The following is a 27,024-nucleotide window of genomic DNA, read 5'->3' on the forward strand; positions in this document are numbered from 1 at the left end:
GAAATTTCTAATATGAAGTACTCACTGACGATCCAAAGGCGTTTCAGTATGCATGCGTCGGTACCACCGGGGCAGAGCCTAAGTATTGTAAAGTGAAGGCCGACAGTTAGAGCCTCACATGAAGTATTTCATTGGCTTCCCACGAGTGCGTAATGCAAAGCGTGGCTGTTGCTAGGAAACGGTCTTATTCGCCGTTCGTTAATATCTAGTTTTCTTTGCATCAATGTGAAAATGTTCCTATTACTAAATACAGTTTTGCTAGTTACAGTTCAAACTGGAAGCGACGGAAGAAAGCGGTCCAATGCGCCACATTGGTTCCCGAAAGCGAGGGTGCGTTTAGTACGCCACATCTGACATTGCGTCTTACATATTATTAAACTCACATAATTCCATTCTACCGAAAAAAGAAAGAGGTTTCGGAGTGAGGCTCCTGAGATCTTGCTAGAGATGGAAGTCACTGGAGCGCTTGTCTCGCACGTCAGATTGGCCGAGCGGTCTAAGGCGCCAGATTTAAGCTCTGGTTCCCGTAAGGGAGCGTGGGTTCGAACCCCACATCTGACAATGCATTTTAAACATTCTGAAACTAACATACTCCCTTCATCTTATAGAACAAGTACATTACGCACAAACACGCCGTGGAGATTTTACTAGAGACGACAGTGACAGCAGTGCAGGCGTCGCACGTCCGATAGCTCGAGCGGCCGAAAACAAATAGCGGAACATATTTTTCTCGTGCCGAGTTTTAGCTCTTCTCACGGACGTTTCCGTGGTCGTTGTGTTGTGGCTCAGGGCTATTCCATTTTCCTTCCCTAAAAGGCAACGCGAGAGACTGTCAGGCAAATCCCAAGTGATCTGTACACGGACTAAGACGTCCGCACGTCTGGCAACATTCTCGCCAACTTGTATGCCGTGCCAACGACACGGGTTCATGTCCGATTACCGAAATTAGGCAGCGTTGGCCGTGGTTAGTGCTCGGCTGGGGACGAACTGGGAAGTCCGCGTGTCTTGGTTTCTTCAGTTTTGCCTTTTTCCTTCGTTTTTGGTGCTGCTGTGCGGTAATGGTACGGTCCAGCACGCTGACCCCCCTCTTGCTCTCGGTACGCAAAGGCGCGAACATGCGGCCACAGTCAAATGAAAGGGTCCGTTGTGTGTTTGTTGATGTGGCCTCTCCCAGTCGTTTCTAGCGCCTGTCCTCTACATATACGCCCATTTGCAAGCGTCAGCTTTTGCGTCAGCCGAGCAAAGTCGAGACAAGTCGACACATGGGGACACACGATGCTGTGAATCGTAATCCGCACTAGCCTACGAGGGGAGAAGGGAAACCATTCGTACCGTTGAAAACACTCTCCTGGGTAAAGGAGACAACTTCCGTGCGATGTCCGGGCTTCGAACCCGGAGCAGCTACTTGGGAAGCAACCATGCTGACCGACACACCACCACCGCCTTCTGCTACGCGCTGCTTGCGCCGTGATGTGTCGCCTTCCCTCCTGGCGCCAGAGGCCGAAGGCGATAGCGCTGCAGGCGCTCAACGCCGAGTGCGACGCGAGCACCACTGAACCCGATTTCCTGGTGCTGCTAGGGCGACATACCGTAACTAGGCGCAGAACTGACTTTCTCTGATAAATTGGCCCTTTAATGCGCATCAGGGCGAACACGAAATTTCTAATATGAAGTACTCACTGACGATCCAAAGGCGTTTCAGTATGCATGCGTCGGTACCACCGGGGCAGAGCCTAAGTATTGTAAAGTGAAGGCCGACAGTTAGAGCCTCACATGAAGTATTTCATTGGCTTCCCACGAGTGCGTAATGCAAAGCGTGGCTGTTGCTAGGAAACGGTCTTATTCGCCGTTCGTTAATATCTAGTTTTCTTTGCATCAATGTGAAAATGTTCCTATTACTAAATACAGTTTTGCTAGTTACAGTTCAAACTGGAAGCGACGGAAGAAAGCGGTCCAATGCGCCACATTGGTTCCCGAAAGCGAGGGTGCGTTTAGTACGCCACATCTGACATTGCGTCTTACATATTATTAAACTCACATAATTCCATTCTACCGAAAAAAGAAAGAGGTTTCGGAGTGAGGCTCCTGAGATCTTGCTAGAGATGGAAGTCACTGGAGCGCTTGTCTCGCACGTCAGATTGGCCGAGCGGTCTAAGGCGCCAGATTTAAGCTCTGGTTCCCGTAAGGGAGCGTGGGTTCGAACCCCACATCTGACAATGCATTTTAAACATTCTGAAACTAACATACTCCCTTCATCTTATAGAACAAGTACATTACGCACAAACACGCCGTGGAGATTTTACTAGAGACGACAGTGACAGCAGTGCAGGCGTCGCACGTCCGATAGCTCGAGCGGCCGAAAACAAATAGCGGAACATATTTTTCTCGTGCCGAGTTTTAGCTCTTCTCACGGACGTTTCCGTGGTCGTTGTGTTGTGGCTCAGGGCTATTCCATTTTCCTTCCCTAAAAGGCAACGCGAGAGACTGTCAGGCAAATCCCAAGTGATCTGTACACGGACTAAGACGTCCGCACGTCTGGCAACATTCTCGCCAACTTGTATGCCGTGCCAACGACACGGGTTCATGTCCGATTACCGAAATTAGGCAGCGTTGGCCGTGGTTAGTGCTCGGCTGGGGACGAACTGGGAAGTCCGCGTGTCTTGGTTTCTTCAGTTTTGCCTTTTTCCTTCGTTTTTGGTGCTGCTGTGCGGTAATGGTACGGTCCAGCACGCTGACCCCCCTCTTGCTCTCGGTACGCAAAGGCGCGAACATGCGGCCACAGTCAAATGAAAGGGTCCGTTGTGTGTTTGTTGATGTGGCCTCTCCCAGTCGTTTCTAGCGCCTGTCCTCTACATATACGCCCATTTGCAAGCGTCAGCTTTTGCGTCAGCCGAGCAAAGTCGAGACAAGTCGACACATGGGGACACACGATGCTGTGAATCGTAATCCGCACTAGCCTACGAGGGGAGAAGGGAAACCATTCGTACCGTTGAAAACACTCTCCTGGGTAAAGGAGACAACTTCCGTGCGATGTCCGGGCTTCGAACCCGGAGCAGCTACTTGGGAAGCAACCATGCTGACCGACACACCACCACCGCCTTCTGCTACGCGCTGCTTGCGCCGTGATGTGTCGCCTTCCCTCCTGGCGCCAGAGGCCGAAGGCGATAGCGCTGCAGGCGCTCAACGCCGAGTGCGACGCGAGCACCACTGAACCCGATTTCCTGGTGCTGCTAGGGCGACATACCGTAACTAGGCGCAGAACTGACTTTCTCTGATAAATTGGCCCTTTAATGCGCATCAGGGCGAACACGAAATTTCTAATATGAAGTACTCACTGACGATCCAAAGGCGTTTCAGTATGCATGCGTCGGTACCACCGGGGCAGAGCCTAAGTATTGTAAAGTGAAGGCCGACAGTTAGAGCCTCACATGAAGTATTTCATTGGCTTCCCACGAGTGCGTAATGCAAAGCGTGGCTGTTGCTAGGAAACGGTCTTATTCGCCGTTCGTTAATATCTAGTTTTCTTTGCATCAATGTGAAAATGTTCCTATTACTAAATACAGTTTTGCTAGTTACAGTTCAAACTGGAAGCGACGGAAGAAAGCGGTCCAATGCGCCACATTGGTTCCCGAAAGCGAGGGTGCGTTTAGTACGCCACATCTGACATTGCGTCTTACATATTATTAAACTCACATAATTCCATTCTACCGAAAAAAGAAAGAGGTTTCGGAGTGAGGCTCCTGAGATCTTGCTAGAGATGGAAGTCACTGGAGCGCTTGTCTCGCACGTCAGATTGGCCGAGCGGTCTAAGGCGCCAGATTTAAGCTCTGGTTCCCGTAAGGGAGCGTGGGTTCGAACCCCACATCTGACAATGCATTTTAAACATTCTGAAACTAACATACTCCCTTCATCTTATAGAACAAGTACATTACGCACAAACACGCCGTGGAGATTTTACTAGAGACGACAGTGACAGCAGTGCAGGCGTCGCACGTCCGATAGCTCGAGCGGCCGAAAACAAATAGCGGAACATATTTTTCTCGTGCCGAGTTTTAGCTCTTCTCACGGACGTTTCCGTGGTCGTTGTGTTGTGGCTCAGGGCTATTCCATTTTCCTTCCCTAAAAGGCAACGCGAGAGACTGTCAGGCAAATCCCAAGTGATCTGTACACGGACTAAGACGTCCGCACGTCTGGCAACATTCTCGCCAACTTGTATGCCGTGCCAACGACACGGGTTCATGTCCGATTACCGAAATTAGGCAGCGTTGGCCGTGGTTAGTGCTCGGCTGGGGACGAACTGGGAAGTCCGCGTGTCTTGGTTTCTTCAGTTTTGCCTTTTTCCTTCGTTTTTGGTGCTGCTGTGCGGTAATGGTACGGTCCAGCACGCTGACCCCCCTCTTGCTCTCGGTACGCAAAGGCGCGAACATGCGGCCACAGTCAAATGAAAGGGTCCGTTGTGTGTTTGTTGATGTGGCCTCTCCCAGTCGTTTCTAGCGCCTGTCCTCTACATATACGCCCATTTGCAAGCGTCAGCTTTTGCGTCAGCCGAGCAAAGTCGAGACAAGTCGACACATGGGGACACACGATGCTGTGAATCGTAATCCGCACTAGCCTACGAGGGGAGAAGGGAAACCATTCGTACCGTTGAAAACACTCTCCTGGGTAAAGGAGACAACTTCCGTGCGATGTCCGGGCTTCGAACCCGGAGCAGCTACTTGGGAAGCAACCATGCTGACCGACACACCACCACCGCCTTCTGCTACGCGCTGCTTGCGCCGTGATGTGTCGCCTTCCCTCCTGGCGCCAGAGGCCGAAGGCGATAGCGCTGCAGGCGCTCAACGCCGAGTGCGACGCGAGCACCACTGAACCCGATTTCCTGGTGCTGCTAGGGCGACATACCGTAACTAGGCGCAGAACTGACTTTCTCTGATAAATTGGCCCTTTAATGCGCATCAGGGCGAACACGAAATTTCTAATATGAAGTACTCACTGACGATCCAAAGGCGTTTCAGTATGCATGCGTCGGTACCACCGGGGCAGAGCCTAAGTATTGTAAAGTGAAGGCCGACAGTTAGAGCCTCACATGAAGTATTTCATTGGCTTCCCACGAGTGCGTAATGCAAAGCGTGGCTGTTGCTAGGAAACGGTCTTATTCGCCGTTCGTTAATATCTAGTTTTCTTTGCATCAATGTGAAAATGTTCCTATTACTAAATACAGTTTTGCTAGTTACAGTTCAAACTGGAAGCGACGGAAGAAAGCGGTCCAATGCGCCACATTGGTTCCCGAAAGCGAGGGTGCGTTTAGTACGCCACATCTGACATTGCGTCTTACATATTATTAAACTCACATAATTCCATTCTACCGAAAAAAGAAAGAGGTTTCGGAGTGAGGCTCCTGAGATCTTGCTAGAGATGGAAGTCACTGGAGCGCTTGTCTCGCACGTCAGATTGGCCGAGCGGTCTAAGGCGCCAGATTTAAGCTCTGGTTCCCGTAAGGGAGCGTGGGTTCGAACCCCACATCTGACAATGCATTTTAAACATTCTGAAACTAACATACTCCCTTCATCTTATAGAACAAGTACATTACGCACAAACACGCCGTGGAGATTTTACTAGAGACGACAGTGACAGCAGTGCAGGCGTCGCACGTCCGATAGCTCGAGCGGCCGAAAACAAATAGCGGAACATATTTTTCTCGTGCCGAGTTTTAGCTCTTCTCACGGACGTTTCCGTGGTCGTTGTGTTGTGGCTCAGGGCTATTCCATTTTCCTTCCCTAAAAGGCAACGCGAGAGACTGTCAGGCAAATCCCAAGTGATCTGTACACGGACTAAGACGTCCGCACGTCTGGCAACATTCTCGCCAACTTGTATGCCGTGCCAACGACACGGGTTCATGTCCGATTACCGAAATTAGGCAGCGTTGGCCGTGGTTAGTGCTCGGCTGGGGACGAACTGGGAAGTCCGCGTGTCTTGGTTTCTTCAGTTTTGCCTTTTTCCTTCGTTTTTGGTGCTGCTGTGCGGTAATGGTACGGTCCAGCACGCTGACCCCCCTCTTGCTCTCGGTACGCAAAGGCGCGAACATGCGGCCACAGTCAAATGAAAGGGTCCGTTGTGTGTTTGTTGATGTGGCCTCTCCCAGTCGTTTCTAGCGCCTGTCCTCTACATATACGCCCATTTGCAAGCGTCAGCTTTTGCGTCAGCCGAGCAAAGTCGAGACAAGTCGACACATGGGGACACACGATGCTGTGAATCGTAATCCGCACTAGCCTACGAGGGGAGAAGGGAAACCATTCGTACCGTTGAAAACACTCTCCTGGGTAAAGGAGACAACTTCCGTGCGATGTCCGGGCTTCGAACCCGGAGCAGCTACTTGGGAAGCAACCATGCTGACCGACACACCACCACCGCCTTCTGCTACGCGCTGCTTGCGCCGTGATGTGTCGCCTTCCCTCCTGGCGCCAGAGGCCGAAGGCGATAGCGCTGCAGGCGCTCAACGCCGAGTGCGACGCGAGCACCACTGAACCCGATTTCCTGGTGCTGCTAGGGCGACATACCGTAACTAGGCGCAGAACTGACTTTCTCTGATAAATTGGCCCTTTAATGCGCATCAGGGCGAACACGAAATTTCTAATATGAAGTACTCACTGACGATCCAAAGGCGTTTCAGTATGCATGCGTCGGTACCACCGGGGCAGAGCCTAAGTATTGTAAAGTGAAGGCCGACAGTTAGAGCCTCACATGAAGTATTTCATTGGCTTCCCACGAGTGCGTAATGCAAAGCGTGGCTGTTGCTAGGAAACGGTCTTATTCGCCGTTCGTTAATATCTAGTTTTCTTTGCATCAATGTGAAAATGTTCCTATTACTAAATACAGTTTTGCTAGTTACAGTTCAAACTGGAAGCGACGGAAGAAAGCGGTCCAATGCGCCACATTGGTTCCCGAAAGCGAGGGTGCGTTTAGTACGCCACATCTGACATTGCGTCTTACATATTATTAAACTCACATAATTCCATTCTACCGAAAAAAGAAAGAGGTTTCGGAGTGAGGCTCCTGAGATCTTGCTAGAGATGGAAGTCACTGGAGCGCTTGTCTCGCACGTCAGATTGGCCGAGCGGTCTAAGGCGCCAGATTTAAGCTCTGGTTCCCGTAAGGGAGCGTGGGTTCGAACCCCACATCTGACAATGCATTTTAAACATTCTGAAACTAACATACTCCCTTCATCTTATAGAACAAGTACATTACGCACAAACACGCCGTGGAGATTTTACTAGAGACGACAGTGACAGCAGTGCAGGCGTCGCACGTCCGATAGCTCGAGCGGCCGAAAACAAATAGCGGAACATATTTTTCTCGTGCCGAGTTTTAGCTCTTCTCACGGACGTTTCCGTGGTCGTTGTGTTGTGGCTCAGGGCTATTCCATTTTCCTTCCCTAAAAGGCAACGCGAGAGACTGTCAGGCAAATCCCAAGTGATCTGTACACGGACTAAGACGTCCGCACGTCTGGCAACATTCTCGCCAACTTGTATGCCGTGCCAACGACACGGGTTCATGTCCGATTACCGAAATTAGGCAGCGTTGGCCGTGGTTAGTGCTCGGCTGGGGACGAACTGGGAAGTCCGCGTGTCTTGGTTTCTTCAGTTTTGCCTTTTTCCTTCGTTTTTGGTGCTGCTGTGCGGTAATGGTACGGTCCAGCACGCTGACCCCCCTCTTGCTCTCGGTACGCAAAGGCGCGAACATGCGGCCACAGTCAAATGAAAGGGTCCGTTGTGTGTTTGTTGATGTGGCCTCTCCCAGTCGTTTCTAGCGCCTGTCCTCTACATATACGCCCATTTGCAAGCGTCAGCTTTTGCGTCAGCCGAGCAAAGTCGAGACAAGTCGACACATGGGGACACACGATGCTGTGAATCGTAATCCGCACTAGCCTACGAGGGGAGAAGGGAAACCATTCGTACCGTTGAAAACACTCTCCTGGGTAAAGGAGACAACTTCCGTGCGATGTCCGGGCTTCGAACCCGGAGCAGCTACTTGGGAAGCAACCATGCTGACCGACACACCACCACCGCCTTCTGCTACGCGCTGCTTGCGCCGTGATGTGTCGCCTTCCCTCCTGGCGCCAGAGGCCGAAGGCGATAGCGCTGCAGGCGCTCAACGCCGAGTGCGACGCGAGCACCACTGAACCCGATTTCCTGGTGCTGCTAGGGCGACATACCGTAACTAGGCGCAGAACTGACTTTCTCTGATAAATTGGCCCTTTAATGCGCATCAGGGCGAACACGAAATTTCTAATATGAAGTACTCACTGACGATCCAAAGGCGTTTCAGTATGCATGCGTCGGTACCACCGGGGCAGAGCCTAAGTATTGTAAAGTGAAGGCCGACAGTTAGAGCCTCACATGAAGTATTTCATTGGCTTCCCACGAGTGCGTAATGCAAAGCGTGGCTGTTGCTAGGAAACGGTCTTATTCGCCGTTCGTTAATATCTAGTTTTCTTTGCATCAATGTGAAAATGTTCCTATTACTAAATACAGTTTTGCTAGTTACAGTTCAAACTGGAAGCGACGGAAGAAAGCGGTCCAATGCGCCACATTGGTTCCCGAAAGCGAGGGTGCGTTTAGTACGCCACATCTGACATTGCGTCTTACATATTATTAAACTCACATAATTCCATTCTACCGAAAAAAGAAAGAGGTTTCGGAGTGAGGCTCCTGAGATCTTGCTAGAGATGGAAGTCACTGGAGCGCTTGTCTCGCACGTCAGATTGGCCGAGCGGTCTAAGGCGCCAGATTTAAGCTCTGGTTCCCGTAAGGGAGCGTGGGTTCGAACCCCACATCTGACAATGCATTTTAAACATTCTGAAACTAACATACTCCCTTCATCTTATAGAACAAGTACATTACGCACAAACACGCCGTGGAGATTTTACTAGAGACGACAGTGACAGCAGTGCAGGCGTCGCACGTCCGATAGCTCGAGCGGCCGAAAACAAATAGCGGAACATATTTTTCTCGTGCCGAGTTTTAGCTCTTCTCACGGACGTTTCCGTGGTCGTTGTGTTGTGGCTCAGGGCTATTCCATTTTCCTTCCCTAAAAGGCAACGCGAGAGACTGTCAGGCAAATCCCAAGTGATCTGTACACGGACTAAGACGTCCGCACGTCTGGCAACATTCTCGCCAACTTGTATGCCGTGCCAACGACACGGGTTCATGTCCGATTACCGAAATTAGGCAGCGTTGGCCGTGGTTAGTGCTCGGCTGGGGACGAACTGGGAAGTCCGCGTGTCTTGGTTTCTTCAGTTTTGCCTTTTTCCTTCGTTTTTGGTGCTGCTGTGCGGTAATGGTACGGTCCAGCACGCTGACCCCCCTCTTGCTCTCGGTACGCAAAGGCGCGAACATGCGGCCACAGTCAAATGAAAGGGTCCGTTGTGTGTTTGTTGATGTGGCCTCTCCCAGTCGTTTCTAGCGCCTGTCCTCTACATATACGCCCATTTGCAAGCGTCAGCTTTTGCGTCAGCCGAGCAAAGTCGAGACAAGTCGACACATGGGGACACACGATGCTGTGAATCGTAATCCGCACTAGCCTACGAGGGGAGAAGGGAAACCATTCGTACCGTTGAAAACACTCTCCTGGGTAAAGGAGACAACTTCCGTGCGATGTCCGGGCTTCGAACCCGGAGCAGCTACTTGGGAAGCAACCATGCTGACCGACACACCACCACCGCCTTCTGCTACGCGCTGCTTGCGCCGTGATGTGTCGCCTTCCCTCCTGGCGCCAGAGGCCGAAGGCGATAGCGCTGCAGGCGCTCAACGCCGAGTGCGACGCGAGCACCACTGAACCCGATTTCCTGGTGCTGCTAGGGCGACATACCGTAACTAGGCGCAGAACTGACTTTCTCTGATAAATTGGCCCTTTAATGCGCATCAGGGCGAACACGAAATTTCTAATATGAAGTACTCACTGACGATCCAAAGGCGTTTCAGTATGCATGCGTCGGTACCACCGGGGCAGAGCCTAAGTATTGTAAAGTGAAGGCCGACAGTTAGAGCCTCACATGAAGTATTTCATTGGCTTCCCACGAGTGCGTAATGCAAAGCGTGGCTGTTGCTAGGAAACGGTCTTATTCGCCGTTCGTTAATATCTAGTTTTCTTTGCATCAATGTGAAAATGTTCCTATTACTAAATACAGTTTTGCTAGTTACAGTTCAAACTGGAAGCGACGGAAGAAAGCGGTCCAATGCGCCACATTGGTTCCCGAAAGCGAGGGTGCGTTTAGTACGCCACATCTGACATTGCGTCTTACATATTATTAAACTCACATAATTCCATTCTACCGAAAAAAGAAAGAGGTTTCGGAGTGAGGCTCCTGAGATCTTGCTAGAGATGGAAGTCACTGGAGCGCTTGTCTCGCACGTCAGATTGGCCGAGCGGTCTAAGGCGCCAGATTTAAGCTCTGGTTCCCGTAAGGGAGCGTGGGTTCGAACCCCACATCTGACAATGCATTTTAAACATTCTGAAACTAACATACTCCCTTCATCTTATAGAACAAGTACATTACGCACAAACACGCCGTGGAGATTTTACTAGAGACGACAGTGACAGCAGTGCAGGCGTCGCACGTCCGATAGCTCGAGCGGCCGAAAACAAATAGCGGAACATATTTTTCTCGTGCCGAGTTTTAGCTCTTCTCACGGACGTTTCCGTGGTCGTTGTGTTGTGGCTCAGGGCTATTCCATTTTCCTTCCCTAAAAGGCAACGCGAGAGACTGTCAGGCAAATCCCAAGTGATCTGTACACGGACTAAGACGTCCGCACGTCTGGCAACATTCTCGCCAACTTGTATGCCGTGCCAACGACACGGGTTCATGTCCGATTACCGAAATTAGGCAGCGTTGGCCGTGGTTAGTGCTCGGCTGGGGACGAACTGGGAAGTCCGCGTGTCTTGGTTTCTTCAGTTTTGCCTTTTTCCTTCGTTTTTGGTGCTGCTGTGCGGTAATGGTACGGTCCAGCACGCTGACCCCCCTCTTGCTCTCGGTACGCAAAGGCGCGAACATGCGGCCACAGTCAAATGAAAGGGTCCGTTGTGTGTTTGTTGATGTGGCCTCTCCCAGTCGTTTCTAGCGCCTGTCCTCTACATATACGCCCATTTGCAAGCGTCAGCTTTTGCGTCAGCCGAGCAAAGTCGAGACAAGTCGACACATGGGGACACACGATGCTGTGAATCGTAATCCGCACTAGCCTACGAGGGGAGAAGGGAAACCATTCGTACCGTTGAAAACACTCTCCTGGGTAAAGGAGACAACTTCCGTGCGATGTCCGGGCTTCGAACCCGGAGCAGCTACTTGGGAAGCAACCATGCTGACCGACACACCACCACCGCCTTCTGCTACGCGCTGCTTGCGCCGTGATGTGTCGCCTTCCCTCCTGGCGCCAGAGGCCGAAGGCGATAGCGCTGCAGGCGCTCAACGCCGAGTGCGACGCGAGCACCACTGAACCCGATTTCCTGGTGCTGCTAGGGCGACATACCGTAACTAGGCGCAGAACTGACTTTCTCTGATAAATTGGCCCTTTAATGCGCATCAGGGCGAACACGAAATTTCTAATATGAAGTACTCACTGACGATCCAAAGGCGTTTCAGTATGCATGCGTCGGTACCACCGGGGCAGAGCCTAAGTATTGTAAAGTGAAGGCCGACAGTTAGAGCCTCACATGAAGTATTTCATTGGCTTCCCACGAGTGCGTAATGCAAAGCGTGGCTGTTGCTAGGAAACGGTCTTATTCGCCGTTCGTTAATATCTAGTTTTCTTTGCATCAATGTGAAAATGTTCCTATTACTAAATACAGTTTTGCTAGTTACAGTTCAAACTGGAAGCGACGGAAGAAAGCGGTCCAATGCGCCACATTGGTTCCCGAAAGCGAGGGTGCGTTTAGTACGCCACATCTGACATTGCGTCTTACATATTATTAAACTCACATAATTCCATTCTACCGAAAAAAGAAAGAGGTTTCGGAGTGAGGCTCCTGAGATCTTGCTAGAGATGGAAGTCACTGGAGCGCTTGTCTCGCACGTCAGATTGGCCGAGCGGTCTAAGGCGCCAGATTTAAGCTCTGGTTCCCGTAAGGGAGCGTGGGTTCGAACCCCACATCTGACAATGCATTTTAAACATTCTGAAACTAACATACTCCCTTCATCTTATAGAACAAGTACATTACGCACAAACACGCCGTGGAGATTTTACTAGAGACGACAGTGACAGCAGTGCAGGCGTCGCACGTCCGATAGCTCGAGCGGCCGAAAACAAATAGCGGAACATATTTTTCTCGTGCCGAGTTTTAGCTCTTCTCACGGACGTTTCCGTGGTCGTTGTGTTGTGGCTCAGGGCTATTCCATTTTCCTTCCCTAAAAGGCAACGCGAGAGACTGTCAGGCAAATCCCAAGTGATCTGTACACGGACTAAGACGTCCGCACGTCTGGCAACATTCTCGCCAACTTGTATGCCGTGCCAACGACACGGGTTCATGTCCGATTACCGAAATTAGGCAGCGTTGGCCGTGGTTAGTGCTCGGCTGGGGACGAACTGGGAAGTCCGCGTGTCTTGGTTTCTTCAGTTTTGCCTTTTTCCTTCGTTTTTGGTGCTGCTGTGCGGTAATGGTACGGTCCAGCACGCTGACCCCCCTCTTGCTCTCGGTACGCAAAGGCGCGAACATGCGGCCACAGTCAAATGAAAGGGTCCGTTGTGTGTTTGTTGATGTGGCCTCTCCCAGTCGTTTCTAGCGCCTGTCCTCTACATATACGCCCATTTGCAAGCGTCAGCTTTTGCGTCAGCCGAGCAAAGTCGAGACAAGTCGACACATGGGGACACACGATGCTGTGAATCGTAATCCGCACTAGCCTACGAGGGGAGAAGGGAAACCATTCGTACCGTTGAAAACACTCTCCTGGGTAAAGGAGACAACTTCCGTGCGATGTCCGGGCTTCGAACCCGGAGCAGCTACTTGGGAAGCAACCATGCTGACCGACACACCACCACCGCCTTCTGCTACGCGCTGCTTGCGCCGTGATGTGTCGCCTTCCCTCCTGGCGCCAGAGGCCGAAGGCGATAGCGCTGCAGGCGCTCAACGCCGAGTGCGACGCGAGCACCACTGAACCCGATTTCCTGGTGCTGCTAGGGCGACATACCGTAACTAGGCGCAGAACTGACTTTCTCTGATAAATTGGCCCTTTAATGCGCATCAGGGCGAACACGAAATTTCTAATATGAAGTACTCACTGACGATCCAAAGGCGTTTCAGTATGCATGCGTCGGTACCACCGGGGCAGAGCCTAAGTATTGTAAAGTGAAGGCCGACAGTTAGAGCCTCACATGAAGTATTTCATTGGCTTCCCACGAGTGCGTAATGCAAAGCGTGGCTGTTGCTAGGAAACGGTCTTATTCGCCGTTCGTTAATATCTAGTTTTCTTTGCATCAATGTGAAAATGTTCCTATTACTAAATACAGTTTTGCTAGTTACAGTTCAAACTGGAAGCGACGGAAGAAAGCGGTCCAATGCGCCACATTGGTTCCCGAAAGCGAGGGTGCGTTTAGTACGCCACATCTGACATTGCGTCTTACATATTATTAAACTCACATAATTCCATTCTACCGAAAAAAGAAAGAGGTTTCGGAGTGAGGCTCCTGAGATCTTGCTAGAGATGGAAGTCACTGGAGCGCTTGTCTCGCACGTCAGATTGGCCGAGCGGTCTAAGGCGCCAGATTTAAGCTCTGGTTCCCGTAAGGGAGCGTGGGTTCGAACCACACATCTGACAATGCATTTTAAACATTCTGAAACTAACATACTCCCTTCATCTTATAGAACAAGTACATTACGCACAAACACGCCGTGGAGATTTTACTAGAGACGACAGTGACAGCAGTGCAGGCGTCGCACGTCCGATAGCTCGAGCGGCCGAAAACAAATAGCGGAACATATTTTTCTCGTGCCGAGTTTTAGCTCTTCTCACGGACGTTTCCGTGGTCGTTGTGTTGTGGCTCAGGGCTATTCCATTTTCCTTCCCTAAAAGGCAACGCGAGAGACTGTCAGGCAAATCCCAAGTGATCTGTACACGGACTAAGACGTCCGCACGTCTGGCAACATTCTCGCCAACTTGTATGCCGTGCCAACGACACGGGTTCATGTCCGATTACCGAAATTAGGCAGCGTTGGCCGTGGTTAGTGCTCGGCTGGGGACGAACTGGGAAGTCCGCGTGTCTTGGTTTCTTCAGTTTTGCCTTTTTCCTTCGTTTTTGGTGCTGCTGTGCGGTAATGGTACGGTCCAGCACGCTGACCCCCCTCTTGCTCTCGGTACGCAAAGGCGCGAACATGCGGCCACAGTCAAATGAAAGGGTCCGTTGTGTGTTTGTTGATGTGGCCTCTCCCAGTCGTTTCTAGCGCCTGTCCTCTACATATACGCCCATTTGCAAGCGTCAGCTTTTGCGTCAGCCGAGCAAAGTCGAGACAAGTCGACACATGGGGACACACGATGCTGTGAATCGTAATCCGCACTAGCCTACGAGGGGAGAAGGGAAACCATTCGTACCGTTGAAAACACTCTCCTGGGTAAAGGAGACAACTTCCGTGCGATGTCCGGGCTTCGAACCCGGAGCAGCTACTTGGGAAGCAACCATGCTGACCGACACACCACCACCGCCTTCTGCTACGCGCTGCTTGCGCCGTGATGTGTCGCCTTCCCTCCTGGCGCCAGAGGCCGAAGGCGATAGCGCTGCAGGCGCTCAACGCCGAGTGCGACGCGAGCACCACTGAACCCGATTTCCTGGTGCTGCTAGGGCGACATACCGTAACTAGGCGCAGAACTGACTTTCTCTGATAAATTGGCCCTTTAATGCGCATCAGGGCGAACACGAAATTTCTAATATGAAGTACTCACTGACGATCCAAAGGCGTTTCAGTATGCATGCGTCGGTACCACCGGGGCAGAGCCTAAGTATTGTAAAGTGAAGGCCGACAGTTAGAGCCTCACATGAAGTATTTCATTGGCTTCCCACGAGTGCGTAATGCAAAGCGTGGCTGTTGCTAGGAAACGGTCTTATTCGCCGTTCGTTAATATCTAGTTTTCTTTGCATCAATGTGAAAATGTTCCTATTACTAAATACAGTTTTGCTAGTTACAGTTCAAACTGGAAGCGACGGAAGAAAGCGGTCCAATGCGCCACATTGGTTCCCGAAAGCGAGGGTGCGTTTAGTACGCCACATCTGACATTGCGTCTTACATATTATTAAACTCACATAATTCCATTCTACCGAAAAAAGAAAGAGGTTTCGGAGTGAGGCTCCTGAGATCTTGCTAGAGATGGAAGTCACTGGAGCGCTTGTCTCGCACGTCAGATTGGCCGAGCGGTCTAAGGCGCCAGATTTAAGCTCTGGTTCCCGTAAGGGAGCGTGGGTTCGAACCCCACATCTGACAATGCATTTTAAACATTCTGAAACTAACATACTCCCTTCATCTTATAGAACAAGTACATTACGCACAAACACGCCGTGGAGATTTTACTAGAGACGACAGTGACAGCAGTGCAGGCGTCGCACGTCCGATAGCTCGAGCGGCCGAAAACAAATAGCGGAACATATTTTTCTCGTGCCGAGTTTTAGCTCTTCTCACGGACGTTTCCGTGGTCGTTGTGTTGTGGCTCAGGGCTATTCCATTTTCCTTCCCTAAAAGGCAACGCGAGAGACTGTCAGGCAAATCCCAAGTGATCTGTACACGGACTAAGACGTCCGCACGTCTGGCAACATTCTCGCCAACTTGTATGCCGTGCCAACGACACGGGTTCATGTCCGATTACCGAAATTAGGCAGCGTTGGCCGTGGTTAGTGCTCGGCTGGGGACGAACTGGGAAGTCCGCGTGTCTTGGTTTCTTCAGTTTTGCCTTTTTCCTTCGTTTTTGGTGCTGCTGTGCGGTAATGGTACGGTCCAGCACGCTGACCCCCCTCTTGCTCTCGGTACGCAAAGGCGCGAACATGCGGCCACAGTCAAATGAAAGGGTCCGTTGTGTGTTTGTTGATGTGGCCTCTCCCAGTCGTTTCTAGCGCCTGTCCTCTACATATACGCCCATTTGCAAGCGTCAGCTTTTGCGTCAGCCGAGCAAAGTCGAGACAAGTCGACACATGGGGACACACGATGCTGTGAATCGTAATCCGCACTAGCCTACGAGGGGAGAAGGGAAACCATTCGTACCGTTGAAAACACTCTCCTGGGTAAAGGAGACAACTTCCGTGCGATGTCCGGGCTTCGAACCCGGAGCAGCTACTTGGGAAGCAACCATGCTGACCGACACACCACCACCGCCTTCTGCTACGCGCTGCTTGCGCCGTGATGTGTCGCCTTCCCTCCTGGCGCCAGAGGCCGAAGGCGATAGCGCTGCAGGCGCTCAACGCCGAGTGCGACGCGAGCACCACTGAACCCGATTTCCTGGTGCTGCTAGGGCGACATACCGTAACTAGGCGCAGAACTGACTTTCTCTGATAAATTGGCCCTTTAATGCGCATCAGGGCGAACACGAAATTTCTAATATGAAGTACTCACTGACGATCCAAAGGCGTTTCAGTATGCATGCGTCGGTACCACCGGGGCAGAGCCTAAGTATTGTAAAGTGAAGGCCGACAGTTAGAGCCTCACATGAAGTATTTCATTGGCTTCCCACGAGTGCGTAATGCAAAGCGTGGCTGTTGCTAGGAAACGGTCTTATTCGCCGTTCGTTAATATCTAGTTTTCTTTGCATCAATGTGAAAATGTTCCTATTACTAAATACAGTTTTGCTAGTTACAGTTCAAACTGGAAGCGACGGAAGAAAGCGGTCCAATGCGCCACATTGGTTCCCGAAAGCGAGGGTGCGTTTAGTACGCCACATCTGACATTGCGTCTTACATATTATTAAACTCACATAATTCCATTCTACCGAAAAAAGAAAGAGGTTTCGGAGTGAGGCTCCTGAGATCTTGCTAGAGATGGAAGTCACTGGAGCGCTTGTCTCGCACGTCAGATTGGCCGAGCGGTCTAAGGCGCCAGATTTAAGCTCTGGTTCCCGTAAGGGAGCGTGGGTTCGAACCCCACATCTGACAATGCATTTTAAACATTCTGAAACTAACATACTCCCTTCATCTTATAGAACAAGTACATTACGCACAAACACGCCGTGGAGATTTTACTAGAGACGACAGTGACAGCAGTGCAGGCGTCGCACGTCCGATAGCTCGAGCGGCCGAAAACAAATAGCGGAACATATTTTTCTCGTGCCGAGTTTTAGCTCTTCTCACGGACGTTTCCGTGGTCGTTGTGTTGTGGCTCAGGGCTATTCCATTTTCCTTCCCTAAAAGGCAACGCGAGAGACTGTCAGGCAAATCCCAAGTGATCTGTACACGGACTAAGACGTCCGCACGTCTGGCAACATTCTCGCCAACTTGTATGCCGTGCCAACGACACGGGTTCATGTCCGATTACCGAAATTAGGCAGCGTTGGCCGTGGTTAGTGCTCGGCTGGGGACGAACTGGGAAGTCCGCGTGTCTTGGTTTCTTCAGTTTTGCCTTTTTCCTTCGTTTTTGGTGCTGCTGTGCGGTAATGGTACGGTCCAGCACGCTGACCCCCCTCTTGCTCTCGGTACGCAAAGGCGCGAACATGCGGCCACAGTCAAATGAAAGGGTCCGTTGTGTGTTTGTTGATGTGGCCTCTCCCAGTCGTTTCTAGCGCCTGTCCTCTACATATACGCCCATTTGCAAGCGTCAGCTTTTGCGTCAGCCGAGCAAAGTCGAGACAAGTCGACACATGGGGACACACGATGCTGTGAATCGTAATCCGCACTAGCCTACGAGGGGAGAAGGGAAACCATTCGTACCGTTGAAAACACTCTCCTGGGTAAAGGAGACAACTTCCGTGCGATGTCCGGGCTTCGAACCCGGAGCAGCTACTTGGGAAGCAACCATGCTGACCGACACACCACCACCGCCTTCTGCTACGCGCTGCTTGCGCCGTGATGTGTCGCCTTCCCTCCTGGCGCCAGAGGCCGAAGGCGATAGCGCTGCAGGCGCTCAACGCCGAGTGCGACGCGAGCACCACTGAACCCGATTTCCTGGTGCTGCTAGGGCGACATACCGTAACTAGGCGCAGAACTGACTTTCTCTGATAAATTGGCCCTTTAATGCGCATCAGGGCGAACACGAAATTTCTAATATGAAGTACTCACTGACGATCCAAAGGCGTTTCAGTATGCATGCGTCGGTACCACCGGGGCAGAGCCTAAGTATTGTAAAGTGAAGGCCGACAGTTAGAGCCTCACATGAAGTATTTCATTGGCTTCCCACGAGTGCGTAATGCAAAGCGTGGCTGTTGCTAGGAAACGGTCTTATTCGCCGTTCGTTAATATCTAGTTTTCTTTGCATCAATGTGAAAATGTTCCTATTACTAAATACAGTTTTGCTAGTTACAGTTCAAACTGGAAGCGACGGAAGAAAGCGGTCCAATGCGCCACATTGGTTCCCGAAAGCGAGGGTGCGTTTAGTACGCCACATCTGACATTGCGTCTTACATATTATTAAACTCACATAATTCCATTCTACCGAAAAAAGAAAGAGGTTTCGGAGTGAGGCTCCTGAGATCTTGCTAGAGATGGAAGTCACTGGAGCGCTTGTCTCGCACGTCAGATTGGCCGAGCGGTCTAAGGCGCCAGATTTAAGCTCTGGTTCCCGTAAGGGAGCGTGGGTTCGAACCCCACATCTGACAATGCATTTTAAACATTCTGAAACTAACATACTCCCTTCATCTTATAGAACAAGTACATTACGCACAAACACGCCGTGGAGATTTTACTAGAGACGACAGTGACAGCAGTGCAGGCGTCGCACGTCCGATAGCTCGAGCGGCCGAAAACAAATAGCGGAACATATTTTTCTCGTGCCGAGTTTTAGCTCTTCTCACGGACGTTTCCGTGGTCGTTGTGTTGTGGCTCAGGGCTATTCCATTTTCCTTCCCTAAAAGGCAACGCGAGAGACTGTCAGGCAAATCCCAAGTGATCTGTACACGGACTAAGACGTCCGCACGTCTGGCAACATTCTCGCCAACTTGTATGCCGTGCCAACGACACGGGTTCATGTCCGATTACCGAAATTAGGCAGCGTTGGCCGTGGTTAGTGCTCGGCTGGGGACGAACTGGGAAGTCCGCGTGTCTTGGTTTCTTCAGTTTTGCCTTTTTCCTTCGTTTTTGGTGCTGCTGTGCGGTAATGGTACGGTCCAGCACGCTGACCCCCCTCTTGCTCTCGGTACGCAAAGGCGCGAACATGCGGCCACAGTCAAATGAAAGGGTCCGTTGTGTGTTTGTTGATGTGGCCTCTCCCAGTCGTTTCTAGCGCCTGTCCTCTACATATACGCCCATTTGCAAGCGTCAGCTTTCGCGTCAGCCGAGCAAAGTCGAGACAAGTCGACACATGGGGACACACGATGCTGTGAATCGTAATCCGCACTAGCCTACGAGGGGAGAAGGGAAACCATTCGTACCGTTGAAAACACTCTCCTGGGTAAAGGAGACAACTTCCGTGCGATGTCCGGGCTTCGAACCCGGAGCAGCTACTTGGGAAGCAACCATGCTGACCGACACACCACCACCGCCTTCTGCTACGCGCTGCTTGCGCCGTGATGTGTCGCCTTCCCTCCTGGCGCCAGAGGCCGAAGGCGATAGCGCTGCAGGCGCTCAACGCCGAGTGCGACGCGAGCACCACTGAACCCGATTTCCTGGTGCTGCTAGGGCGACATACCGTAACTAGGCGCAGAACTGACTTTCTCTGATAAATTGGCCCTTTAATGCGCATCAGGGCGAACACGAAATTTCTAATATGAAGTACTCACTGACGATCCAAAGGCGTTTCAGTATGCATGCGTCGGTACCACCGGGGCAGAGCCTAAGTATTGTAAAGTGAAGGCCGACAGTTAGAGCCTCACATGAAGTATTTCATTGGCTTCCCACGAGTGCGTAATGCAAAGCGTGGCTGTTGCTAGGAAACGGTCTTATTCGCCGTTCGTTAATATCTAGTTTTCTTTGCATCAATGTGAAAATGTTCCTATTACTAAATACAGTTTTGCTAGTTACAGTTCAAACTGGAAGCGACGGAAGAAAGCGGTCCAATGCGCCACATTGGTTCCCGAAAGCGAGGGTGCGTTTAGTACGCCACATCTGACATTGCGTCTTACATATTATTAAACTCACATAATTCCATTCTACCGAAAAAAGAAAGAGGTTTCGGAGTGAGGCTCCTGAGATCTTGCTAGAGATGGAAGTCACTGGAGCGCTTGTCTCGCACGTCAGATTGGCCGAGCGGTCTAAGGCGCCAGATTTAAGCTCTGGTTCCCGTAAGGGAGCGTGGGTTCGAACCCCACATCTGACAATGCATTTTAAACATTCTGAAACTAACATACTCCCTTCATCTTATAGAACAAGTACATTACGCACAAACACGCCGTGGAGATTTTACTAGAGACGACAGTGACAGCAGTGCAGGCGTCGCACGTCCGATAGCTCGAGCGGCCGAAAACAAATAGCGGAACATATTTTTCTCGTGCCGAGTTTTAGCTCTTCTCACGGACGTTTCCGTGGTCGTTGTGTTGTGGCTCAGGGCTATTCCATTTTCCTTCCCTAAAAGGCAACGCGAGAGACTGTCAGGCAAATCCCAAGTGATCTGTACACGGACTAAGACGTCCGCACGTCTGGCAACATTCTCGCCAACTTGTATGCCGTGCCAACGACACGGGTTCATGTCCGATTACCGAAATTAGGCAGCGTTGGCCGTGGTTAGTGCTCGGCTGGGGACGAACTGGGAAGTCCGCGTGTCTTGGTTTCTTCAGTTTTGCCTTTTTCCTTCGTTTTTGGTGCTGCTGTGCGGTAATGGTACGGTCCAGCACGCTGACCCCCCTCTTGCTCTCGGTACGCAAAGGCGCGAACATGCGGCCACAGTCAAATGAAAGGGTCCGTTGTGTGTTTGTTGATGTGGCCTCTCCCAGTCGTTTCTAGCGCCTGTCCTCTACATATACGCCCATTTGCAAGCGTCAGCTTTTGCGTCAGCCGAGCAAAGTCGAGACAAGTCGACACATGGGGACACACGATGCTGTGAATCGTAATCCGCACTAGCCTACGAGGGGAGAAGGGAAACCATTCGTACCGTTGAAAACACTCTCCTGGGTAAAGGAGACAACTTCCGTGCGATGTCCGGGCTTCGAACCCGGAGCAGCTACTTGGGAAGCAACCATGCTGACCGACACACCACCACCGCCTTCTGCTACGCGCTGCTTGCGCCGTGATGTGTCGCCTTCCCTCCTGGCGCCAGAGGCCGAAGGCGATAGCGCTGCAGGCGCTCAACGCCGAGTGCGACGCGAGCACCACTGAACCCGATTTCCTGGTGCTGCTAGGGCGACATACCGTAACTAGGCGCAGAACTGACTTTCTCTGATAAATTGGCCCTTTAATGCGCATCAGGGCGAACACGAAATTTCTAATATGAAGTACTCACTGACGATCCAAAGGCGTTTCAGTATGCATGCGTCGGTACCACCGGGGCAGAGCCTAAGTATTGTAAAGTGAAGGCCGACAGTTAGAGCCTCACATGAAGTATTTCATTGGCTTCCCACGAGTGCGTAATGCAAAGCGTGGCTGTTGCTAGGAAACGGTCTTATTCGCCGTTCGTTAATATCTAGTTTTCTTTGCATCAATGTGAAAATGTTCCTATTACTAAATACAGTTTTGCTAGTTACAGTTCAAACTGGAAGCGACGGAAGAAAGCGGTCCAATGCGCCACATTGGTTCCCGAAAGCGAGGGTGCGTTTAGTACGCCACATCTGACATTGCGTCTTACATATTATTAAACTCACATAATTCCATTCTACCGAAAAAAGAAAGAGGTTTCGGAGTGAGGCTCCTGAGATCTTGCTAGAGATGGAAGTCACTGGAGCGCTTGTCTCGCACGTCAGATTGGCCGAGCGGTCTAAGGCGCCAGATTTAAGCTCTGGTTCCCGTAAGGGAGCGTGGGTTCGAACCCCACATCTGACAATGCATTTTAAACATTCTGAAACTAACATACTCCCTTCATCTTATAGAACAAGTACATTACGCACAAACACGCCGTGGAGATTTTACTAGAGACGACAGTGACAGCAGTGCAGGCGTCGCACGTCCGATAGCTCGAGCGGCCGAAAACAAATAGCGGAACATATTTTTCTCGTGCCGAGTTTTAGCTCTTCTCACGGACGTTTCCGTGGTCGTTGTGTTGTGGCTCAGGGCTATTCCATTTTCCTTCCCTAAAAGGCAACGCGAGAGACTGTCAGGCAAATCCCAAGTGATCTGTACACGGACTAAGACGTCCGCACGTCTGGCAACATTCTCGCCAACTTGTATGCCGTGCCAACGACACGGGTTCATGTCCGATTACCGAAATTAGGCAGCGTTGGCCGTGGTTAGTGCTCGGCTGGGGACGAACTGGGAAGTCCGCGTGTCTTGGTTTCTTCAGTTTTGCCTTTTTCCTTCGTTTTTGGTGCTGCTGTGCGGTAATGGTACGGTCCAGCACGCTGACCCCCCCTCTTGCTCTCGGTACGCAAAGGCGCGAACATGCGGCCACAGTCAAATGAAAGGGTCCGTTGTGTGTTTGTTGATGTGGCCTCTCCCAGTCGTTTCTAGCGCCTGTCCTCTACATATACGCCCATTTGCAAGCGTCAGCTTTTGCGTCAGCCGAGCAAAGTCGAGACAAGTCGACACATGGGGACACACGATGCTGTGAATCGTAATCCGCACTAGCCTACGAGGGGAGAAGGGAAACCATTCGTACCGTTGAAAACACTCTCCTGGGTAAAGGAGACAACTTCCGTGCGATGTCCGGGCTTCGAACCCGGAGCAGCTACTTGGGAAGCAACCATGCTGACCGACACACCACCACCGCCTTCTGCTACGCGCTGCTTGCGCCGTGATGTGTCGCCTTCCCTCCTGGCGCCAGAGGCCGAAGGCGATAGCGCTGCAGGCGCTCAACGCCGAGTGCGACGCGAGCACCACTGAACCCGATTTCCTGGTGCTGCTAGGGCGACATACCGTAACTAGGCGCAGAACTGACTTTCTCTGATAAATTGGCCCTTTAATGCGCATCAGGGCGAACACGAAATTTCTAATATGAAGTACTCACTGACGATCCAAAGGCGTTTCAGTATGCATGCGTCGGTACCACCGGGGCAGAGCCTAAGTATTGTAAAGTGAAGGCCGACAGTTAGAGCCTCACATGAAGTATTTCATTGGCTTCCCACGAGTGCGTAATGCAAAGCGTGGCTGTTGCTAGGAAACGGTCTTATTCGCCGTTCGTTAATATCTAGTTTTCTTTGCATCAATGTGAAAATGTTCCTATTACTAAATACAGTTTTGCTAGTTACAGTTCAAACTGGAAGCGACGGAAGAAAGCGGTCCAATGCGCCACATTGGTTCCCGAAAGCGAGGGTGCGTTTAGTACGCCACATCTGACATTGCGTCTTACATATTATTAAACTCACATAATTCCATTCTACCGAAAAAAGAAAGAGGTTTCGGAGTGAGGCTCCTGAGATCTTGCTAGAGATGGAAGTCACTGGAGCGCTTGTCTCGCACGTCAGATTGGCCGAGCGGTCTAAGGCGCCAGATTTAAGCTCTGGTTCCCGTAAGGGAGCGTGGGTTCGAACCCCACATCTGACAATGCATTTTAAACATTCTGAAACTAACATACTCCCTTCATCTTATAGAACAAGTACATTACGCACAAACACGCCGTGGAGATTTTACTAGAGACGACAGTGACAGCAGTGCAGGCGTCGCACGTCCGATAGCTCGAGCGGCCGAAAACAAATAGCGGAACATATTTTTCTCGTGCCGAGTTTTAGCTCTTCTCACGGACGTTTCCGTGGTCGTTGTGTTGTGGCTCAGGGCTATTCCATTTTCCTTCCCTAAAAGGCAACGCGAGAGACTGTCAGGCAAATCCCAAGTGATCTGTACACGGACTAAGACGTCCGCACGTCTGGCAACATTCTCGCCAACTTGTATGCCGTGCCAACGACACGGGTTCATGTCCGATTACCGAAATTAGGCAGCGTTGGCCGTGGTTAGTGCTCGGCTGGGGACGAACTGGGAAGTCCGCGTGTCTTGGTTTCTTCAGTTTTGCCTTTTTCCTTCGTTTTTGGTGCTGCTGTGCGGTAATGGTACGGTCCAGCACGCTGACCCCCCTCTTGCTCTCGGTACGCAAAGGCGCGAACATGCGGCCACAGTCAAATGAAAGGGTCCGTTGTGTGTTTGTTGATGTGGCCTCTCCAGTCGTTTCTAGCGCCTGTCCTCTACATATACGCCCATTTGCAAGCGTCAGCTTTTGCGTCAGCCGAGCAAAGTCGAGACAAGTCGACACATGGGGACACACGATGCTGTGAATCGTAATCCGCACTAGCCTACGAGGGGAGAAGGGAAACCATTCGTACCGTTGAAAACACTCTCCTGGGTAAAGGAGACAACTTCCGTGCGATGTCCGGGCTTCGAACCCGGAGCAGCTACTTGGGAAGCAACCATGCTGACCGACACACCACCACCGCCTTCTGCTACGCGCTGCTTGCGCCGTGATGTGTCGCCTTCCCTCCTGGCGCCAGAGGCCGAAGGCGATAGCGCTGCAGGCGCTCAACGCCGAGTGCGACGCGAGCACCACTGAACCCGATTTCCTGGTGCTGCTAGGGCGACATACCGTAACTAGGCGCAGAACTGACTTTCTCTGATAAATTGGCCCTTTAATGCGCATCAGGGCGAACACGAAATTTCTAATATGAAGTACTCACTGACGATCCAAAGGCGTTTCAGTATGCATGCGTCGGTACCACCGGGGCAGAGCCTAAGTATTGTAAAGTGAAGGCCGACAGTTAGAGCCTCACATGAAGTATTTCATTGGCTTCCCACGAGTGCGTAATGCAAAGCGTGGCTGTTGCTAGGAAACGGTCTTATTCGCCGTTCGTTAATATCTAGTTTTCTTTGCATCAATGTGAAAATGTTCCTATTACTAAATACAGTTTTGCTAGTTACAGTTCAAACTGGAAGCGACGGAAGAAAGCGGTCCAATGCGCCACATTGGTTCCCGAAAGCGAGGGTGCGTTTAGTACGCCACATCTGACATTGCGTCTTACATATTATTAAACTCACATAATTCCATTCTACCGAAAAAAGAAAGAGGTTTCGGAGTGAGGCTCCTGAGATCTTGCTAGAGATGGAAGTCACTGGAGCGCTTGTCTCGCACGTCAGATTGGCCGAGCGGTCTAAGGCGCCAGATTTAAGCTCTGGTTCCCGTAAGGGAGCGTGGGTTCGAACCCCACATCTGACAATGCATTTTAAACATTCTGAAACTAACATACTCCCTTCATCTTATAGAACAAGTACATTACGCACAAACACGCCGTGGAGATTTTACTAGAGACGACAGTGACAGCAGTGCAGGCGTCGCACGTCCGATAGCTCGAGCGGCCGAAAACAAATAGCGGAACATATTTTTCTCGTGCCGAGTTTTAGCTCTTCTCACGGACGTTTCCGTGGTCGTTGTGTTGTGGCTCAGGGCTATTCCATTTTCCTTCCCTAAAAGGCAACGCGAGAGACTGTCAGGCAAATCCCAAGTGATCTGTACACGGACTAAGACGTCCGCACGTCTGGCAACATTCTCGCCAACTTGTATGCCGTGCCAACGACACGGGTTCATGTCCGATTACCGAAATTAGGCAGCGTTGGCCGTGGTTAGTGCTCGGCTGGGGACGAACTGGGAAGTCCGCGTGTCTTGGTTTCTTCAGTTTTGCCTTTTTCCTTCGTTTTTGGTGCTGCTGTGCGGTAATGGTACGGTCCAGCACGCTGACCCCCCTCTTGCTCTCGGTACGCAAAGGCGCGAACATGCGGCCACAGTCAAATGAAAGGGTCCGTTGTGTGTTTGTTGATGTGGCCTCTCCCAGTCGTTTCTAGCGCCTGTCCTCTACATATACGCCCATTTGCAAGCGTCAGCTTTTGCGTCAGCCGAGCAAAGTCGAGACAAGTCGACACATGGGGACACACGATGCTGTGAATCGTAATCCGCACTAGCCTACGAGGGGAGAAGGGAAACCATTCGTACCGTTGAAAACACTCTCCTGGGTAAAGGAGACAACTTCCGTGCGATGTCCGGGCTTCGAACCCGGAGCAGCTACTTGGGAAGCAACCATGCTGACCGACACACCACCACCGCCTTCTGCTACGCGCTGCTTGCGCCGTGATGTGTCGCCTTCCCTCCTGGCGCCAGAGGCCGAAGGCGATAGCGCTGCAGGCGCTCAACGCCGAGTGCGACGCGAGCACCACTGAACCCGATTTCCTGGTGCTGCTAGGGCGACATACCGTAACTAGGCGCAGAACTGACTTTCTCTGATAAATTGGCCCTTTAATGCGCATCAGGGCGAACACGAAATTTCTAATATGAAGTACTCACTGACGATCCAAAGGCGTTTCAGTATGCATGCGTCGGTACCACCGGGGCAGAGCCTAAGTATTGTAAAGTGAAGGCCGACAGTTAGAGCCTCACATGAAGTATTTCATTGGCTTCCCACGAGTGCGTAATGCAAAGCGTGGCTGTTGCTAGGAAACGGTCTTATTCGCCGTTCGTTAATATCTAGTTTTCTTTGCATCAATGTGAAAATGTTCCTATTACTAAATACAGTTTTGCTAGTTACAGTTCAAACTGGAAGCGACGGAAGAAAGCGGTCCAATGCGCCACATTGGTTCCCGAAAGCGAGGGTGCGTTTAGTACGCCACATCTGACATTGCGTCTTACATATTATTAAACTCACATAATTCCATTCTACCGAAAAAAGAAAGAGGTTTCGGAGTGAGGCTCCTGAGATCTTGCTAGAGATGGAAGTCACTGGAGCGCTTGTCTCGCACGTCAGATTGGCCGAGCGGTCTAAGGCGCCAGATTTAAGCTCTGGTTCCCGTAAGGGAGCGTGGGTTC

The 27,024-nt window shown here is 51.2% G+C and overlaps 16 non-coding genes across 16 annotated transcripts; all 16 read left to right on the plus strand.

Annotated features, from left to right (window-relative positions):
* The first annotated feature begins 477 nt into the window (after positions 1-477).
* Trnal-uaa lies at positions 478-561 on the plus strand. Its single transcript has one exon. It is a non-coding gene; the product is annotated as a tRNA-Leu (tRNA).
* A 1,571-nt stretch (positions 562-2,132) lies between these two features.
* Trnal-uaa lies at positions 2,133-2,216 on the plus strand. Its single transcript has one exon. It is a non-coding gene; the product is annotated as a tRNA-Leu (tRNA).
* Positions 2,217-3,787: 1,571 nt separating this feature from the next.
* Trnal-uaa lies at positions 3,788-3,871 on the plus strand. The gene has a single exon. It is a non-coding gene; the product is annotated as a tRNA-Leu (tRNA).
* A 1,571-nt stretch (positions 3,872-5,442) lies between these two features.
* Trnal-uaa lies at positions 5,443-5,526 on the plus strand. The gene has a single exon. It is a non-coding gene; the product is annotated as a tRNA-Leu (tRNA).
* Positions 5,527-7,097: 1,571 nt separating this feature from the next.
* Positions 7,098-7,181, plus strand: Trnal-uaa. The gene has a single exon. It is a non-coding gene; the product is annotated as a tRNA-Leu (tRNA).
* Positions 7,182-8,752: 1,571 nt separating this feature from the next.
* Positions 8,753-8,836, plus strand: Trnal-uaa. Its single transcript has one exon. It is a non-coding gene; the product is annotated as a tRNA-Leu (tRNA).
* Positions 8,837-10,407: 1,571 nt separating this feature from the next.
* Trnal-uaa lies at positions 10,408-10,491 on the plus strand. The gene has a single exon. It is a non-coding gene; the product is annotated as a tRNA-Leu (tRNA).
* Positions 10,492-12,062: 1,571 nt separating this feature from the next.
* Trnal-uaa lies at positions 12,063-12,146 on the plus strand. The gene has a single exon. It is a non-coding gene; the product is annotated as a tRNA-Leu (tRNA).
* Positions 12,147-13,717: 1,571 nt separating this feature from the next.
* On the plus strand, positions 13,718-13,801 carry Trnal-uaa. Its single transcript has one exon. It is a non-coding gene; the product is annotated as a tRNA-Leu (tRNA).
* A 1,571-nt stretch (positions 13,802-15,372) lies between these two features.
* On the plus strand, positions 15,373-15,456 carry Trnal-uaa. Its single transcript has one exon. It is a non-coding gene; the product is annotated as a tRNA-Leu (tRNA).
* A 1,571-nt stretch (positions 15,457-17,027) lies between these two features.
* Positions 17,028-17,111, plus strand: Trnal-uaa. The gene has a single exon. It is a non-coding gene; the product is annotated as a tRNA-Leu (tRNA).
* A 1,571-nt stretch (positions 17,112-18,682) lies between these two features.
* On the plus strand, positions 18,683-18,766 carry Trnal-uaa. The gene has a single exon. It is a non-coding gene; the product is annotated as a tRNA-Leu (tRNA).
* Positions 18,767-20,337: 1,571 nt separating this feature from the next.
* On the plus strand, positions 20,338-20,421 carry Trnal-uaa. The gene has a single exon. It is a non-coding gene; the product is annotated as a tRNA-Leu (tRNA).
* Positions 20,422-21,992: 1,571 nt separating this feature from the next.
* Positions 21,993-22,076, plus strand: Trnal-uaa. Its single transcript has one exon. It is a non-coding gene; the product is annotated as a tRNA-Leu (tRNA).
* Positions 22,077-23,648: 1,572 nt separating this feature from the next.
* Trnal-uaa lies at positions 23,649-23,732 on the plus strand. Its single transcript has one exon. It is a non-coding gene; the product is annotated as a tRNA-Leu (tRNA).
* A 1,570-nt stretch (positions 23,733-25,302) lies between these two features.
* On the plus strand, positions 25,303-25,386 carry Trnal-uaa. Its single transcript has one exon. It is a non-coding gene; the product is annotated as a tRNA-Leu (tRNA).
* The last annotated feature ends 1,638 nt before the right edge of the window (positions 25,387-27,024 follow it).

The sequence above is a fragment of the Schistocerca americana genome, unplaced genomic scaffold, assembly GCF_021461395.2.
Source record: "Schistocerca americana isolate TAMUIC-IGC-003095 unplaced genomic scaffold, iqSchAmer2.1 HiC_scaffold_1557, whole genome shotgun sequence".
NCBI lineage: Eukaryota > Metazoa > Arthropoda > Insecta > Orthoptera > Acrididae > Schistocerca > Schistocerca americana.